The 8,536-nt window shown below is 42.5% G+C and overlaps 1 long non-coding RNA gene across 1 annotated transcript in view; it reads right to left on the bottom strand.

Moving 5' to 3' along the window:
- Nucleotides 1–7,587, bottom strand: part of LOC133563711 (uncharacterized) — a 23,311-nt gene extending 15,724 nt beyond the window's left edge. Inside the window, exons 1-3 of the long non-coding RNA XR_009809084.1 lie at nucleotides 7,549–7,587; nucleotides 7,411–7,476; nucleotides 4,911–5,008 (exon numbers count right to left, since the gene is read on the bottom strand). This is a non-coding gene — a long non-coding RNA (uncharacterized LOC133563711). The remainder of the gene's footprint in view (nucleotides 1–4,910; nucleotides 5,009–7,410; nucleotides 7,477–7,548) is intronic.
- Between the last annotated feature and the right edge of the window lie 949 nt (nucleotides 7,588–8,536).

Below are 8,536 nucleotides of genomic sequence, written 5' to 3'. Positions count from 1 at the left end.
GACTGTCTTATTGTGGCGGTCCCCTCCCTGTATGATCAGTGCCAGAGCTTGGTCCGCATTGCCGGCAGTAAGTTGGACACATTTCCAGTGAGGGTTGGACTCCGCCAAGGCTGTCCTTTGTCACCCATTCTGTTCATGACTTTTATGGACAGAATTTCTAGGCGCAGTCAAGGCGTTGAGGGGTTCCGGTTTGGTGACCGCAGGATTAGGTCTCTGCTTTTTGCAGATGATGTGGTCCTGATGGCTTCATCTGACCGGGATCTTCAGCTCTCGCTGGATCGGTTTGCAGCCAAGTGTGAAGCAACCGGAATGAGAATCAGCACCTCCAAGTCTGAGTCCATGGTTCTCACCCGGAAAAGGGTGGAATGCCATCTCCGGGTTGGGGAGGAGACCCTGCCCCAAGTGGAGGAGTTCAAGTACCTAGGAGTCTTGTTCACGAGTGGGGGAAGAGTGGATCGTGAGATCGACAGGCGGATCGCTGCGGCGTCTTCAGTAATGCGGACGTTGTACCGATCCGTTGTGGTGAAGAAAGAGCTGAGCCGGAAGGCATAGCTCTCAATTTACCGGTCGATCTACGTTCCCATCCTCACCTATGGTCATGAGCTTTAGGTCATGACCGAAAGGATAAGATCACGGGTACAAGCGGCCCAAATGTGGCGGGGCTCTCCCTTAGAGATAGGGTGAGAAGCTCTGCCATCCGGGTAGAACTCAAAGTAAAGCCGCTGCTCCTCCACATGGAGAGGAGCCAGATGAGGTGGTTCGGGCATCTGGTCAGGATGCCACCCGAACGCCTCCCTAGGGAGGTGTTTAGGGCACGTCCAACTGGTAGGAGGCCACGGGGAAGACCCAGGACATGTTGGGAAGACTATTCTTTTCGGGTCTCCCCATGTCTAGCATTAAAATATTACAGTTGGTACAAAATGTGGCTGCTAGACTTTTGACAAGAACAAGAAACTTTGATCATATTACGCCTATACTGGCTCACCTGCACTGGCTTCCTGTGCACTTAAAATGTGACTTTAAGGTTTTACTACTTATGTATAAAATACTACACGGTCTTGCTCCATTATATCTTGCCGATTGTATTGTACCATATGTCCCGGCAAGAAATCTGCGTTCAAAAGACTCCGGCTTATTAGTGATTCCTGAAGCCCAAAAAAAGTCTGCGGGCTATAGAGCGTTTTCCGTTGGGGCTCCAGTAGTCTGGAGTTCGAGATGCCACCTCAGTAGAAGCATTTAAGTCTCACCTTAAAACTCATTTGTATACTCTAGCCTTTAAATAGACCTCCTTTTTAGACCAGTTGATCTACCGCTTCTTTTCTTTTTCTCCTATTTCCCCCCCTCCCTTGTGGAGGGGGTCCCGTCCGATGACCATGGATGAAGTACTGGCTGTCCAGAGTCGGCACCCAGGATGGACCGCTCGCCTGTGTATTGGTTGGGGACATCTCTACGCTGCTGATCCGCCTCCGCTTGAGATGGTTTCCTGTGGACGGGACTCTCGCTGCTGTCTTGAATCCGCTTTGAACTGAACTCTCGCGGATGTGTTGGAGCCACTATGGATTGAACTTTCACAGTATCATGTTAGACCCGCTCGACATCCATTGCTTTTGGTCCCCTAGAGGGGGGGTTGCCCACATTTGAGGTCCTCTCCAAGGTTTTTCCCATAGTCAGCATTGTCACTGGGGTCCCACTGGGTTTGAGTTTTCCTTGCCTTTATGTGGGTTCTTCCGAGGATGTCGTAGTCGCAATGGTTTGCACAGTCCTTTGAGACATTTGTGATTTAGGGCTATATAAATAAACATTGATTGATGTCTCCCGGCTGGCCTGGAAACGCCTCGGGATCCCCCGGGAAGAGCTGGAGGAAGTGGCTAGGGAGAGGGAAGTCTGGGTTTCCCTGCTTAGGCTGTTGCCCCCGCGACCCGACCTCGGATAAGCGGAAGAAGATGGATGGGATTTTAATTTCACATAGTTTGCCAGCATTGAGTATTTTCTCCTTATGATCCCCTGTAAATTATGCCTGGAACCATCATATCCAATAATATTGATTCTAATACCCTCCGTCCGCCATCTCCCGCCGAGCCATTCAAACTCATTAATCCCCTCCTAGATGATCATTTAGCACCTATTAACAGAGGTTCCCTATCTGTAATGACCACTCAATTATCATTTTCCCTCTCATTTGGCTCAGCCTTAGCAAGGTTAAGTAACGCCCTCAACCTGTGACGGATGCTGAATGGGCCATTGGCGGATGTTGCTGGTAATTACAACAGGAATATATTCAACCAAGCCGGAAAGCTTTTATACATGCTGTTCATCACAGGCTATTTTCTGTCACCCTAATGTGTAATCATGTTCACCGACTGGCCTGAACGTCTCGATGAGTTTTAAAAGCAGCCTGAGGCAGCTGCCACCGTAAGTCTACACGCTCGTAAAAATTTACATCTTTCAGTGTTCTTTATGAATCTGATATTTCCATCAAACGTCTACCTTGTAAACTATTAGTGCATGTGTGCAGCGTTGAGGGAAGCCTGCTCAAATGTATTCGGTATTTTTCTCATTTTTATGCCTGAAAGGGACATTGCATGTTTGCACTACTTCGTTCTACTGCACATAAAGCCGACCAACACGCCGGATTGTACTCAGATGGAGGCGTGTCTTAATGAAATTAAACAATGGATGTGTGTTAACTTTTTGTATACTTAAAGTGGAACGTTATCACCATTTCAGAAGGGTTAAAACCAATAAAAATCTGTTCCCAGTGGCTTATTTTATTTTTGGAAGTTGTTTTCAAAATTTTACCCATCCCGGAATATTCCTAAAAAAAGCTTTAAAGTGCCTGATTTTCGCTATCTGTGAAGCCAGCGTCCATTTTCCTGTGACGTCATCCAGTAATGCCAATACGGATAGCACAGCAAGATATAGCGACATTGTCAGAGGTATTTGTTGTTGTTGAACCCCAAGATGCATAGACATAGGCAGGCATGGAATATGAAAACATGATTTAACTAAAACTAAACAAGAACAAACAAAAAGCACACACGTGGGCGGAATAACAAACTAAGGGAGCTAGCACTGGAAGATAAAAAACAAAAAGGAACTTTAGCATGGAAGCTAGTGGATAGCAAACAGAAAAACTGGAAATAACCAGTGCTAACAGAAACAGATTACCGCTACGACGACCAGAACAAAATGTAGCATTACAGGTGGTAGTAGCTGTAACAAAACGACACGACAGGTAGCACGACAAGAGTGACATGTGGTAACGACAATACAAGTCCGAATGACAATACAATGATCCAGCAACTGACACAAGACAAAGCAGTTACAAATAGGAGCAGGCTGATTGGCAACTGGTGTGGCCAGGTGCCAATCAGCCGCAGCTGAGGAGGAACACAGCACTCAGGGAACAAGACAGGAAGCTGACAAAATAAGAGCACTAAACAGGAACTAAAGATAGGAGATACCAAACACAAAGGAAACTGACAAATGCAGAGGAAAAAACTAAAACATAGACAAACTGTTATGGGAAAGCCTGATACTTGGTCATGTATTTGTTATTAACAAGTGGAGCGTACAACACAGTAGCATGAAATGGAGGTTGTAACCGTGGTAAAGAGCGGCTCAGCCTGTCAGAGCTATTTGAAAGCTGGACTTGGAATGCAAAGATGAGAAGATGGTGAATGACTATTAGGCCAACGAAAAGAGTACAGGTCGGATGTGAGTCGGGAAAAGCCAAAAACCTCCAAGAGTGCAAAAGGCTGAAAGCATAACTCTACGGATTAGTCCAATCTCTAACTTCAGGCAACAGTCGAAGAAGAACTTGATGAGCAAGTGGGTCCAGGTGTGTTTCATGTCTTGGCTCGGGACAGGACACTAGTGAAGTGAATTATATTTATATAGCGTTTTTCTCTAGTGACTCAAAGCGCTTTACATAGTGAAACTCAATATCTAAGTTCAATTTAAACAAGTGTGGGTGGCACCGAGAGCAGGTGGGTAAAGTGTCTTGCCCAAGGACACACCGGCAGAGATTAGGATGACGGAAGCAGGGATCGAACCTGGAATCCTCAACTTGCTGGCACGGCCACTCTACCAACTGAGCTATACCGCTCCTAGACTCCTTTGTTTCACAAACTCAAGTGTGTGAAACAAAGAGGAAAAAAATGGCAGACATATAAGAACGTGTAACATTATTGCTAGGAGTGTCCCGGTCCGAGATTAGCATTGTTCCGATTTCAGCGACAAAATAAATTGGTTTGAATGTAAAATTGAGATATAAGCTCTGATACAAAGCAGTCGTGCAGCCTGTTTACTTGTGCAAAGCTGGATAGCCAGTGTGTTTGTCGCATTTATTTTTTTCGAGTTTCGCTTGATTGTAAAATATGTCGATCAAGAGGGGGTGTGACGCTCATATGTTGTCAATATTCAATTGTAGCCTGTATATTACTTAAGTAAAGCACTGTACAAGTATTAAGTAAACAATTAATTATATAACTGGGCTAGATCAGAAGAAACTAAATTCAGCTCTAGGAATGGAGAGTAATGCAGACTGAACACAGGTTTTAAGTTTAAATGCTACCAAATTATATTAAAGAATTATAGGAAAAATAAACAACAAAAATACATGTAAATTGGAATGGCCATTCACATTTTCAACATAAATTACAGAACGTTCAATATTTGCAATGTGATACAGTACTTGATTCAGTCCTTGTTTTTACCAAAGATGGTATAAGCGCAACACGACAGTTCATTAAACGACCTTGCAAAGTCCACGTTGTGGTGGCCGTGTCCAGAGGGGTTTTAGTGAAGGTAACGGGTAAATGTGAAAGTTCAGGGAGGACAGAGATTAACTTGTTGCGTTATAAAAAACCAAAGGGAAAAAACAGAGCGGCTGCTGAGGAGCCTCCTACCTGCCCGGCTCGGTTGGGTGGATTCAGTTCGGTTGGTTCGCTTCCAGGCATAAAGCTTCAGAGTCTAGTTCAGGCTCTAGCTCGCCATCCAACATGTCCTGTACAACAAGGGCAGGACCAGTCAATTTTCCAGTGCGCGCACACAAAATACATTCAAATACTAAATTCTAAATAATACTACTGTAATTAAATAGCAAGCATCCATCCATCCATCATCTTCCGCTTATCCGAGGTCGGGTCCCGGGGGCAACAGCCTAAGCAGGGAAACCCAGACTTCCCTCTCCCCAGCCACTTCGTCTAGCTCTTCCCGGGGGATCCCGAGGCGTTCCCAGGCCAGCCGGGAGACATAGTCTTCCCAACGTGTCCTGGGTCTTCCCCGTGGCCTCCTACCGGTTGGACGTGCCCTAAACACCTCCCTCGGGAGGCGTTCGGGTGGCATCCTGACCAGATGCCCGAACCACCTCATCTGGCTCCTCTCGATGTGAAGGAGCAGCGGCTTTACTTTGAGTTCCTCCCGGATGGCAGAGCTTCTCACCCTATCTCTAAGGGAGGGACCCGCCACACGGCGGAGGAAACTCATTTCGGCCGCTTGTACCCGTGATCTTATCCTTTCGGTCATGACCCAAAGCTCATGACCATAGGTGAGGATGGGAACGTAGATCGACCGGTAAATTGAGAGCTTTGCCTTCCGGCTCAGCTCCTTCTTCACCACAACGGATCGGTACAACGTCCGCATTACTGAAGACGCCGCACCGATCCGCCTGTCGATCTCACGATCCACTCTTCTCTCACTCGTGAACAAGACTCCTAGGTACTTGAACTCCTCCACTTGGGGCAGGGTCCCCTCCCCAACACGGAGATGGCATTCCACCCTTTTCCGGGTGAGAACCATGGACTCGGACTTGGAGGTGCTGATTTATCATTCCGGTCGCTTCACACTCGGCTGCGAACCGATCCAGCGAGAGCTGAAGATCCCGGTCAGATGAAGCCATCGGGACATCATCTGCAAAAAGCAGAGACCTAATCCTGCGGTCACCAAACCGGAACCCTTCAACGCCTTGACTGCGCCTAGAAATTCTGTAGCAATAGCAAGCATATTTCTTAATATTGTACAATAATTCATGAATCCAATTAGAATAAATAATATAATAATTTTTATATCAAAATATTAATTCTCTAATATCAAAATCTACCAATTGCAAGCACCAATAAAGTGCATGGCAGACAGTGGTTGACTGGACTGCATCATAAAATGCATTGGATGCATAGCATTGACAACCATCAAACAATTAACACAAGCCAGAAACAAATCAGACAATTGTTGAGAGTGCTAACGTTTCATTTAGTTGATTATATTCAAAGAAACAAATCAGACAATTGTTGAGAGTGCTAACGTTTCATTCAGTTGATTATATTCAAAGAAACAAATCAGACAATTGTTGAGAGTGCTAACGTTTCATTCAGTTGACTATATTCAAAGAAACAAATCAGACAATTGTTGAGAGTGCTAACGTTTCATTCAGTTGACTATATTCAAAGAAACAAATCAGACAATTGTTGACAGTGCTAACGTTTCATTCAGTTGACTATATTCAAAGAAACCAATCAGACAATTGTTGAGAGTGCTAACGTTTCATTCAGTTGATTATATTCAAAGAAACAAATCAGACAATTGTTGAGAGTGCTAACGTTTCATTCAGTTGACTATATTCAAAGAAACAAATCAGACAATTGTTGAGAGTGCTAACGTTTCATTCAGTTGACTATATTCAAAGAAACAAATCAGACAATTGTTGACAGTGCTAACGTTTCATTCAGTTGACTATATTCAAAGAAACAAATCAGACAATTGTTGAGAGTGCTAACGTTTCATTCAGTTGATTATATTCAAAGAAACAAATCAGACAATTGTTGAGAGTGCTAACGTTTCATTCAGTTGACTATATTCAAAGAAACAAATCAGACAATTGTTGAGAGTGCTAACGTTTCATTCAGTTGACTATATTCAAAGAAACAAATCAGACAATTGTTGAGAGTGCTAACGTTTCATTCAGTTGACTATATTCAAAGAAACAAATCAGACAATTGTTGACAGTGCTAACGTTTCATTCAGTTGACTATATTCAAAGAAACAAATCAGACAATTGTTGAGAGTGCTAACGTTTCATTCAGTTGATTATATTCAAAGAAACAAATCAGACAATTGTTGAGAGTGCTAACGTTTCATTCAGTTGACTATATTCAAAGAAACAAATCAGACAATTGTTGAGAGTGCTAACGTTTCATTCAGTTGACTATATTCAAAGAAACAAATCAGACAATTGTTGACAGTGCTAACGTTTCATTCAGTTGACTATATTCAAAGAAACCAATCAGACAATTGTTGAGAGTGCTAACGTTTCATTCAGTTGACTATATTCAAAGAAACAGACATATAAGTAGATGCTAACAGCTCCATTCAAAATGAATGTAGCGGCTAAGCTACACACATGCAACTCACCAATTCCGCAGATAAATCCCACTTAAACACTCTCGCACGACGACCCACTGCTTCAGTAGTTGGCTCCTGCAGTTCGACATTATCAAATTTCAGTTAAAAGCTTAAGTTAGTAATTAGTGTCAAAACCGAGTCACATACCTGCAGCAACGTCCCTCTCGCACTTCCTGGATTTCATGCTTCCCGCCATAGGTCACGTGACCGCGTGACGCAATGACGCACGCAAAGACACGAAAATAAATAGGATATTTTTTTTTATTATTTTGAACTTACAACCCCCTGGCGCTGTTTTGTACTGTTTTCATAATGTTTTATAATGTTGTATATTGTTGTTTGTCTTACTGTTTGTAATTGTTGAAATTTATAAATAAACCTTTAAAATTAAAAAAAAAAAAAATAAATAAATAAATAAATAAATGGGATATTTAAGTAAAATGATATTTAAATAGAAAGATATTTAATTAGAAATAATATTCAATGGGGTTTTGAGAGGATATTTATATACAATTATTTAAATAGGAAGATTTAATTACAAAGAATATTCAATGGGGTTTTAAAAGGATATTTAAATGAGGATATTTAATGGGGTTTTGTCACCCAAGTTACACAATGTTGTATCCTTCATAGTTAATATTGTAAATCCCACATTCTTTATTTTCATGTACATTCTGGATGTCTCATTCAGTAAAAAAATCAAAATTCCATTCCGTTGTTTTAGGCTGTCTGTCATAACGTTTATTAGCATTCATACATTCTTGTGAGGATTTGTATTAGTGTTCTTAAAAATAGATATACCGGCCCCCAGACACATTTGTTTCTGTAAATTTGGCCCCACTAGGTAAAATAATTACCCAGGCCTGATCAAACCGTCCCGCAACAAACACACACATTTGTATTTTAGTGAAGTCTTTTACACGGTTAAACATGGTAAGCCATAGCCTACTAAGCTACAGTACTAACCACTACACAACAGCCGAGCATACAATAGCACACATGCTGGACATACGCAATAAGTGTCCTTAATTGAACAATATTGCAGTCTAAAACATGACATTTGTCACTATAAGCAATTATCAATTAATGACAGTTTCATATTACTTGCAGATACAAAGTCTGCAAGGCAAAAGCG

Source organism: Nerophis ophidion, linkage group LG12 (assembly GCF_033978795.1).
Source record: "Nerophis ophidion isolate RoL-2023_Sa linkage group LG12, RoL_Noph_v1.0, whole genome shotgun sequence".
In the NCBI taxonomy this organism is placed as follows: Eukaryota; Metazoa; Chordata; class Actinopteri; order Syngnathiformes; family Syngnathidae; genus Nerophis; species Nerophis ophidion.
Note: the sequence above shows the minus strand (reverse complement) of the source record. Positions and strands in the feature narration are given on the sequence as shown.